We start from the raw sequence: 10,781 nt of genomic DNA, 5'->3' as shown, positions 1-10,781 counted from the left end.
ATTGTATAGTAGAATCGAAATAACCAGACAAGGCATGTATTCAAACAAAGATGATGGAAGAAACAAATTTAATTAAGTGATGTAAACATTTAATGTACCAAAGGAGATAATTCCATCATGTATTATGAAATTGACATTGGACTAAAGTTGCTCAGCCGCACACATTCATACTTTATCAATGTGAATCTTGTAATCAATTTTTATTGATTATAACTGATTTGGAAATTGAATATATCTTGTATTTGTATAACATACTAAATGTTGCAAAGTTTTCAAGAATACTTTGAGATATTTTTACCCGCTTGTATAACAAATAAAATTTGCTTTTTTAAAGTTACAAAACATTTTCCCATGTTATGTAATTGGCAGGGCATTTTAGTGATAGCAGACCTATTGAAATATTCGACTAATCTGAACATTCACAGAAATGGCTCCATTATTGTATTATTTGATTACTTCCTGATGAAGGTAAGGTAGTCATAAATCTTGGCCTTCGAATACATAGCTGAAATCAATTACAATATACATTTTCAAGCAAACCCTTTTTGAACTGAATATCAATACTGGTTGATATAATTATTGAAAACACAACCAAAAAGCATTAAGTACAAGTGTGATTTTAGTTTCCAATGATGTATGACAGTGATTAAGCATCTGGTAGCTTTGTAATGCATTTGGGCAATGTGACAGCTTTTCTATCTGGCATGTTAAAATATGAACTTTATATCTTTCATGTGATCACAATAACAGTAATAAGATTAAAATTATTACAACATATTAAATTGCAGATCATGTTACCTCATTTTATCTAGTAATCTGATAGTGTGGAGCATAAGAATTTGCTTTCCTTTTAGATTAAGATGTCTTACAAATTGTCTCACAAGTTCAAGATGCAAAGCTTCAACAAATTATGTCTTTTCTCACCAATACTCAGCATCCTACATACTCATTTTGTGTGCGTTCATAGGGTTGGAGGATTAACTTAACATCCCAATATCATGTTCATTTCCAGGGCATGCAGCCACAACTGCAGGACCTTTGCAGTGACCTTCCACCATTTAGCTAGTTAATGTCACATCTGTGTGAGGAGAGGTGGCGATGGGGAGGTGTTCACCAGTTATGAATCGGGAGTGGGACTAAGTACAGACAAAAGTTGTTAAGGGGAGCATACAGATCGACTACACATAGAAGGAAGCAGCAGGGATGACATTGTCAGCTGGAGTGCAAAGAAGGTAACTCTACACAAGTTACACCTGCTGTGTGGAGAAAAAGGGATGTACTACAAATAGGACGTGCTGAGGAGACCAGGTAGCCTCACAGTGAACTTACTGGCTGGATGTTACCATAAATAGGCTTATTAAATATTTGTGCTTTGGCTGTATTTGGTTATCGTTGCATCATTGAATAACTTAGCTTGACATCAGCAGATAGCTGCCATGAATTATGTATATTACAGCAATAGGACCTCTATAGGCATTTCACCTCTGTATGAAATGTCAAATTGAGAAGTTTGATATTTTATCCTCATTATTTTATAGTTTCCACTAATGGTTTTCTGGCAGGGTAAAAGCTGATTTGGATGTGATTGCTGCTGTTTTCTGTGATGTTAGTGGCTAAACTTTATATTCTATCTTTAAGATGACTTTAAATTTTCCAAGCTATTAAGAAGTTGAAAAGAAGTTTAAAAGAAGTATGTATCTCCAACACTTTAATTAAAATTTTACTATCTGAAGTGAGTTACATTGCTAATGTCATGTTACAAGTAGTTCCATTTCAGTTTTCTAATAGTTAAATTTGCATTTGAACTGCTTCAAGTGCAAATAAAACCATATATGAATTTTGTGTAACTAGTTGTGTAACAAACAATAAAAAAAGCAAATGCTTTGTGTTTATGGTGTTTTCAGGCAGTAAGATGCTGTTGATTTATTAAGTGAGGAAATTGGAGTATGGACATTGATGAGCCAAAGTTGTTATCTTGCAGTAACCACTAAAGGTTTTCTGTTCAGGCATAACATGTATTAAAATACTGTATCTATAGGGATACTGTGTACGATGCTAAATAAATTATTAAAAGTCATCCAATGCTGATTTCATACTCACATGGGCCTGACACAAATAATCAGCTAATGCCCTCTGCCTAATGCTGAACTGAGGACAGTACTCAGAACTAAAGTAGTTAGCTAAGCACAAAATATAAAGAGTCAAAAACCTGCAACATTATTTTTTTTTGGCTTCATTAAATTTATTCTGTTCTCAGTAGTTTGGACTAACAGGAGAATATGTCTCCACAGCGAAACCTCATCCTTAATAGTGGGGGTGCCAAATATAGCAGTACAGTAAACAAAGTGGAATCATGTGTATCCATCTTAAGCCAGAAATGCTGAGTGGATGATCAATCTCAGCTTCTTCTTGAGGTCCTTAAAATCCCAGATGCTAACCTTGAACAAATTACATTCACTCTATCTAATATCAAGAAAGAACTGAAGACTCTGGATTATAGAAAGGCTATGGGCATCAAAAACATTGTGGCAACAGGAGAGCTTTGTGCTCTACAGCTTGCAGCATGTCTACAACACTGGCACTTACCCAACAATGTGGAAAATTGTCAAGATATGTTCTGTACACAAGAAAATAGGACAAATCTAACCTGGCCAAGTAATATCAGTGTATATTTCAAACGATCACAGGCCATCGATAGTACAATCAAGAGGTGCAACCTAGGAGTGGTGTAACCTACTCACAGATGCTCAGTTTGGATTCTAGCCTGGCCTTGAGGAGGCTCTGAGCTACAGGGAGAGGCTGAACAGGCTGGGGCTGTTTTGCCTGGAGCGTCGGAGGCTGAGGGGTGACCTTATAGAGGTTTACAAAATTATGAGGGGCATGGATAGGATAAAGTCTTTTCCCTGGGGTTGGGGAGTCCAGAACTAGAGGGCATAGGTTTAGGGTGAGAGGGGAAAGATATAAAAGAGACCTAAGGGGCAACTTTTTCACGCAGAGGGTGATATGTGTATGGAATGAGCTGCCAGTGGATGTAGTGGAGGCTGGTACAATTGCAACATTTAAGAGGCATTTGGATAGGTATATGAATAGGAAGGGTTTGGAGGGATATGGGCCGGGTGCTGGCAGATGGGACTAGATTGGGTTGGGATATCTGGTCGGCATGGACGGGTTGGACCGAAGGGTCTGTTTCCGTGCTGTACATCTCTATGACTCTATGACTCTATATTTGTCTCCAAGATAACCGTGGAGTCGGGCCACCTGTTTGTTTTCCTTTTCTCTCTCTTTGCATTTAATTTTATTTTTATTTTTACTACCCATTCTCAGGTAGCATCGGTGATGTCCAGGGTGAAAGTCCGTGTGGACTATTGGACTCAGTGTGGATCAAACACTTGACACTCTCAGCCTCGAGGTGAAGCCTGGTGCAGTCTGGCTTGGAAAGACTTATTCTAAATTCTTGTTTCCCTGTTTTCCTAATTTATTGTTGGACTTCTTATTTCTTTATTTTTCCTTTTTCCCCCCACAGAATTTGTGTTTAAGAATCTGTACTTAGGTACATTTTCACTGTATTCATGTGAGTACATGTGACAATAAAGCTAATTCTAATACTGACTTCATATGCAGCTATTTGCAGTTGGTCATGCTTTGTCTAATGTCTCGTGAGTAGTCGTCAAACTGGACCATAAATCAATCTTTCTGGGTTTTTCTTGTTTCACACTCACCTATTGAAGTGACAGGAGAATCCTTTTTTTGTATTATACTGATATTACAAGTTGGCACCATAGGACTGTTTCCTACTACATATTCAGTGGGAGACAGCGAGTTTTCACTCTTCTGGTTTTCTACTGGTGAGATTTGATTGCCCATCCTTAGTTTACCTGAATGCATCAATATGGGGCTGGGGTTACATGTAGTTCAGACTTTGTGGATGTGCCCATTTAAGTTTCCTGGATAATATTGCACAGAAATCGGCCATTCTCTTCAACTAGTCCATGCTTCATGCAAACTTCCACCCACCACATTTCATCTATCAGTATAATACTCTATTCCTTCTTTCTGCATCTGTTTTTCTAGCCTTCTGTTAAATACATCTTATGTTAGTTGCGTCAGGTACTAGCATTGAGTTCCACATTGTCAGCATTCTGAATAATGAAGTTCCTGTTTAATATCACATTGGATTTATTGATAACTAACTTATCTATCGCCTTTCCCTTCAGACTCCTCCATAAGTGGAAACATTTTTGGTACAACTGCCCTATTAAGAACTTTCAGATATGTAAAAAACATTCAGCTAGTTGATTTTCTTCCAACAATCAAGTAGTTTTCATAGTCACTTACTCCCTAGTGTCAGTTGACAAATTGAGAGACTTAACAAATTTAGTCTCTCAGCCTGTAATCCTGACACCTGGAATATTAGTCACTGCCATTACCATAAAGTTACTGCACCTTTTATTCTTCAGAAACTTTAAATGTTGATGCATATTATTCCAATTTGTTGCTCTTTTTGGTTAATTTCTAAATTACTTGCAGTAAAACATTCACTGGAGCAAATGCAGCTAATATCAGAATTGTATAGTAGAATCGAAATAACCAGACAAGGCATGTATTCAAACAAAGATGATGGAAGAAACAAATTTAATTAAGTGATGTAAACATTTAATGTACCAAAGGAGATAATTCCATCATGTATTATGCAATTGACATTGGACTAATTGATACGTAATATCAAGAAAGAACTGAAGACTCTGGATACTAGAAAGGCTATGGGCATCAAAGACATTGTGGCAACAGGACAGTTTTGTGCTCTACAGCTTGCAGCATGTCTACAACACAGTCACTTACCCAACAATGTGGGAAATTGTCAAGATATGTCCTGTACACAATAAAATAGGACAAATCTAACCTGGTCAAGTAATATCTTATCAGTGTATATTTCAAATGATCAGAGGCCATCGATAGTACAATCAAGAGGTGCAACCTAGGAGTGGTGTAACCTACTCACAGATGCTCAGTTTGGATTCTAGCCTGGCCTTTCAGCTTCTGACCTCATTACAGCCTTTGTTCAAAAATGGACAAAAGAGTTAAATTTCAGAGGTGAGGGGGAGGTCTTGTCTCACAAACCTGATAGAGGTTTTGAGGAAGTGACGAATATGATTGATGAGGGCAGAGCAGTGGATGTTGTCTACATCGACCTTAGTAAAGCATTTGACAAGGTCCCTCACAGTAGGCTAGTCCAGAAGGTTAAATCACATGGAATCCTTGGTGAGTTGGCAAATTGGATGTAAAATTGGCTTGGTCATAGAAGACAGAGGGTAGTTGTGGAAGGGGTAGTTTCTGACTGGAGTTCGTGACCAGTGGCATTTCACAAGGGTAAGTGCTGGGACCCCTTGCTTGTAATTTATGATTTGTAATAAATGATTTGGATGAAAATGTAGGTGGGCTGATTAGTAAGTTTGTAGTGGACATGAAAGTTGATGGAGTTATGGATGGTGAGGAAGGATATCAAAGGATGCAGCAGGATATACATCAGTTGGAAAGTTGGGCAGAGAAGTGGTAGATGTAGTTTAATCCAGACAAGTATGAACTGTTGCATTTTGGGAGGTCAAATGCAAGAGGAAAGTATACAGCAAATATCAGGAGCATTGATTTACAGAGGGGTCTTGGGTTCCAAGTGCATCGCTCCCTGAAAGTGGCAAGACAAGGTAGTAAAGAAGGCACACAACATGCTTATATTCATTGATCAGTGCATGGAGTATGAAAATTGAAAAGTCATGTTGTAGCTGTATAAAATTTTAGTTAGGCCTCATTTGGAGTATTGTGTTGTTTTGGTCACCACACTACTGGAAGGATATGGAGGCTTTACAGAATGTGCAAAACAGGTTTACCGGGATGCTGCCTGAATTGGAGTGTAAGAGCTATAGGGGAGGTTGGACAAACATGGATTGTTTTCGCTTGAGTGCCAGAAATTGAGGGTGATCTGATCGAAGTATATAAAATTGTGAGAGGCATGGAAGGGGTAGGTAGAGACTTTTTCCCACAGTGGAAATATCAAGTACTAAGGCCACAGGTTTAAGGTGAGAGGGAAAAATGTTTAAAGGAGATATGTGAGGAAATATATTTTACACAGAGGGTGTTAGATGCATGGAACATGTCAGATGAAGTGGTAGAAAGAGATGCATTAGCAGTAGCAATATTTAAGAGGCATTTAGACAGTCACATGAATAGAATAGAGAGAGATGGACCTTATGCAAGCAGATGTGATTAGTTTACACTGGCATCATGCTTGACACAGACATGGTGGGCTGAAGGACCTGTTCCTGTGCTTTACTATGTAGGTAAATGTGACTGTCATAGCATCCCAACCATGTGGAAGCAGGCCATTGTGCCCATTGAGTCTACACCGATCCCTCCGAGGAGCATCCATCCTTATTCACCCCATCCCTATTATCCTGAATTTCCCATGGTTAATCCACCTCGCCTGCATGTTCCTGGATGCTATGGGCAATTTAGCATAGCCAAGCTACCTAACTTGCACATCTTTGGACTGTGGAAGGAAACCAGATCGCCTGGAGGAAACGCACACAGACACGGAGAGAATGTGCAAACTCCACGCAGACAGTTGCCCATGCGTTGAATCAAACCAAGGTCCCTGGAGTTGTGAGGCAGCAGGGCTAACCACTGAGCCATGTGCTGCCCAATGCGATTGACCTTGACATCAATATCACATGTGACCAACTGTAACATCAAGGAGCTCTCGCAAAACTGCAATCAATGAGAATTGGGAAAATTTGTTTGCTATTTGGAGTCATTCTACCACAAAAGGGCAATGGTTGAATTCAAATATTTCAGCTCTGGGACCTCACTGCAGGATGAGGTTCAATTGCCTGGATGAGTGCAGTTCCAACAGCATTCAGGAAGATCGACATCATTTCTGCAGACTCATGGCCTGGGATGTTCTGAGGACAGGGATTCAAATCCAACCATGGCAGATGGTGAAATTTGAATTGAATAAAAATATAGACTATAAAGCGAGCCTAATGATGACCATGAAACCATTATTGATTATCGTGAAGACATAATTTAAAAGTGAAATTAAAGAGTTTGAAGAGTGAAATCTGTCACCCTTACCTGAGCCTACATGTGGCACCAGGCCCATAGGAATACTTTTGACTGTTGTCTCTCCACTGGGCAATAAACACGAGCGGCCTATATCCTATGAATAAAGAAACAGAGTTAATATTTTGAGTCCAATATGTCATCCTCAGATTCAGTCCACTCAAATTCTTAACTCTGTTATTGTCTCCACAGATGCTGCCAGACTTGCTGAGTTTCTTCGTTTTTTTAATCCAAATTTGTTCCAGATTTATAGCATCTGCCACTTTTTGCATTTATTGTTTCAAAGTTGCCATGGCAAAGAATGTTTTCCAGCTGGTTTAGGTGTGTTTTAACAGTGATAATTTTAATGCAACTGTCATTGTGGCCAGAGGCAAAAGTGCACTCATTGAGCATCATCTTCTCACAATCTGGAGCTTTAGGGCAACAAATTGCAGAGCACAGAGCTCATTTCCACCACAACGCCTTTTGAGTTGGATCTGATGCATCTGTGAGCAGGGTAAGAAATAACCAAACTCCTCAACCATTCAAACAGAAAAATCTTTCTAAACCATACAAGATATGAAATTCAATTGCTTCTGACAGCATAAGACAGTAAGAGCAGGAGAATGAAGCTATTTGGCTCATCAAATCTACTCCATCATTCAGTGTGCAACTCCAATTACCTGAATTCCCTTACTGATTAAAAAACTATCTTCTCAGCCTTGAATATACTTAATGACCCAGTCTCTGTAAAGAATTCCAAAGATTCATTATCATCTGAAAAATAAAATTCCTCCTCATTTCTGTCTTAAATGTATGACCCCCATATTATGAGATTATGACCTCTGGTCTGAGAATCTTTCCTAAGGGGAAGCAAGCTCTCCACAGCTATCTTGTCAAGTCACCTTGGAATAGGTTTACAATAACGTCACCTCTCATTTTTCAACCACAATGACTACAAACTCATATGGATTCGGTATCTTTCAATTCAAGATCATATTTTTGCTATTGCATGCAGTCCATCTCATACTAACAAAGTGACCCCACTGTCCTCTGCTTCCTGCCTGTCCTTTCAAAATTCCTAAATATTTAGATCCCAGTTTTGATCTCCTTGTAACCATGTTGATGTACGGCAAAAGGATCATGCCGATTGACCATCATTGGTGCCATCGATTAATGTATTTTTTAATATGAATATTACATGCATTTAAGTAGAAAGCCATTAATTTTGCCTTTTTACCATATTTCTCACTATGGTCCTATTTGCTTTTTTTTGTTTGTACTCTCTGTCCTTTCCTGTGCACCTTGAGGGTGCCATTATCTAACTAAACAAGAAGCCAATCATCACATCCTATTGTTCTTGACCCTTCAACTAAGAGGAATATCTGCTTTTTATCCATCCTGTCCCTCATAATCTTATGCACATTGATCAGGTTCCCCCCTCAACTTGCTCTGCCACAAAATTACAATCCAAGTTTATCCAACCTCCCTCTTCATAGTTAATGAGTTCCTGAGGATAGATATTTTCTCATCAACATCTCTGGGTGCAGGTGGGACAGGAATGTGGTCCAGAGGTAGGGATACTACCATTACGCCTAAGACCCTCCTGACCCTGGCAAGACCCTGGGAGTTGATAAGGGAATACGTCTGGAAGATTACATTATCCTCAATGTTCTCAGCAGCATCAGATCCAATGAGTTCCATTGCAGCTGTTCCCATGTTGCTGAAAACCAGCTTCTGGCTGGGGCTTAGAAATGTAGGCATTACCTCCAGCTTTTGCTCTGCCCCTTGTGACTGCCACTTTATCCTGAAAGAGAGAAAACAGAGTTTGAGTGGCTGTGCATCAGTGCAGGTTGTATATTTGGATGAGGTAGCTGCCGCAGTTGAATAGCTGCAGTTATATGCAAACAGTTCAAGGTAGACGTGACACTGTCAGTGTTGGTAGTAGTGTAAGAGTAAAGTGTAATATTAAGATGCCAGAGGCGAGTCCTGAGTACCAAGGAGTACTGCCAGGTGAGTGATGAGTTTGTGCAAACTTGGAGAGTGTGAATGTTTTTAGACTGATGGGTAGGAGATATCATGTGAGAATGTATTCACCTACATTGACCATCATCTAAGATCATTCATCCCCTTGTGCCACTGCCAACAAGTCCATGGGTCCAGTATTTAAGAGTTGATCTCTCTGGCCACTTGCTCCAACTCATTTCTGAGGTTTCCCTGCCCTCCACTCCACTCCCTTAACTCCACAGTAGGACCATAGCCTCTCTCTTTTTGCCTGCCTGCCTGAACCATTAATGTCACCAGCACTGCATCCATTGGTCTGATCCCTCTGCTCTGGTGTTCAGTCATAAGGATTTTCATTCCAACAATCTTTTTGTGCAGTTCTCCTTTAAAAGGCAGAGCTGAAAATGTGTTGCTGGAAAAGTGCAGCAGGTCAGGCTGCATTCAAGGAGCAGGAGAATCGACATTTTGGGCATGAGCCCTTCTTCAGGAATGAGGAAAGAGCTCCTGAATGCTGCTGCTCCTTGGATGCTGCCTGACCTGCTGCGCTTTTCCAGCAACACATTTTCAGCTCTGATCTCAAGCATCTGCAGTCCTCACTTTCTCCTTTAAAAGGCAACCTGTTTTGAAAAAAATTAGACAATAATCTGAGCAAATGTGGAAATGCTGCGAATTATAACTCCCGTGCACAAAATAAAACATAAGTTGCAGACTAACGGAATCTAAATGAAAAGTACAAATTAGATTTAATCAATTTTAAACACCTTGTAGGTATGGTGAAATAAAGAGAGGAAAATGAATTAGGATTAAGGGAAATAAAAGAAAAAAAATTAAAATTCATTTCAAACCTTCAACAATAACTAAATTATGAAGGAATAAACTCCACCTTTGTAAAGTTATATTTTCAGTGCCAGAGAGCTTGTTTGGCAATAATTATGATCCATTATACTGTTGAAAGTCATTGGGCATATGAATGCACCGATGCTAATATTTTTCTGGTGGGATTAATATGTCATTACAGGATTAGTGCATCATTTTCATGCTCTTACATTGACTCCAGTGCTGAGTCTATCAATGAGTGACTGTCAGAGGCTTTCATAAGGCTAACTTGGGCAGCAAACTCAGCATTTTTGCATTTAACCGCACATTTATGGACACTGAAAATTTTAATTGTGCTTATTGTATTATAAGTCTGAGAACTTGCAGACACATTTATTCTCAATGTAAGTTACGAGCTATATGTGCTCTACAGCAACATTAATAAATTAATCTTTTGCTAACCAAAAAAAAGCTTCACAGTATCATGAATTAAAAGTGATGTCCAAGATTTGTTTCATAAAACAAAGTCTACTTTAAGAAAACTTTCCCACTCTTAAGCATATTATTCAAACAGTATGTTAATTTTGAAACAGCTGGTTGTATTTATGTTTTCTGCACCTACACAAAACTACCTAATTCAGTGAGCTGACCTTTGGATAACCCCTAGCTCACAAGCTATTTCTGGGAGTCTTGATTCCATTTTGCATTCCATTACTTCTTAAGATTTTAGTGCAAAACACACTTCATAAAGAGCAAGTAGCTGCAGTTCCACCCCATAAGAAATCTATTTGCAGTCTTCTCTTGCTCAAGATATACCTTTGTTCATATACTTCGCCATCACTTAATTTTGCTTCACATTTATTCATATC

The 10,781-nt window shown here is 38.9% G+C and overlaps 1 long non-coding RNA gene across 1 annotated transcript in view; it reads right to left on the bottom strand.

Annotated features, from left to right (window-relative positions):
• LOC148152185 (uncharacterized) overlaps window positions 1-10,781 on the bottom strand; it is a 409,067-nt gene that overhangs the window by 397,904 nt on the left and 382 nt on the right. The window contains exons 2-3 of the long non-coding RNA XR_015758981.1: window positions 8,860-8,899; window positions 7,126-7,210 (exon numbers count right to left, since the gene is read on the bottom strand). This is a non-coding gene — a long non-coding RNA (uncharacterized LOC148152185). The remainder of the gene's footprint in view (window positions 1-7,125; window positions 7,211-8,859; window positions 8,900-10,781) is intronic.

The sequence above is a fragment of the Chiloscyllium plagiosum genome, unplaced genomic scaffold (assembly GCF_037043375.1).
Source record: "Chiloscyllium plagiosum isolate Xiang-an unplaced genomic scaffold, Cpla_swu_hap1 HiC_scaffold_1, whole genome shotgun sequence".
Classification (NCBI taxonomy): Eukaryota; Metazoa; Chordata; class Chondrichthyes; order Orectolobiformes; family Hemiscylliidae; genus Chiloscyllium; species Chiloscyllium plagiosum.
This window is presented reverse-complemented; position numbering and strand designations above follow the sequence as displayed.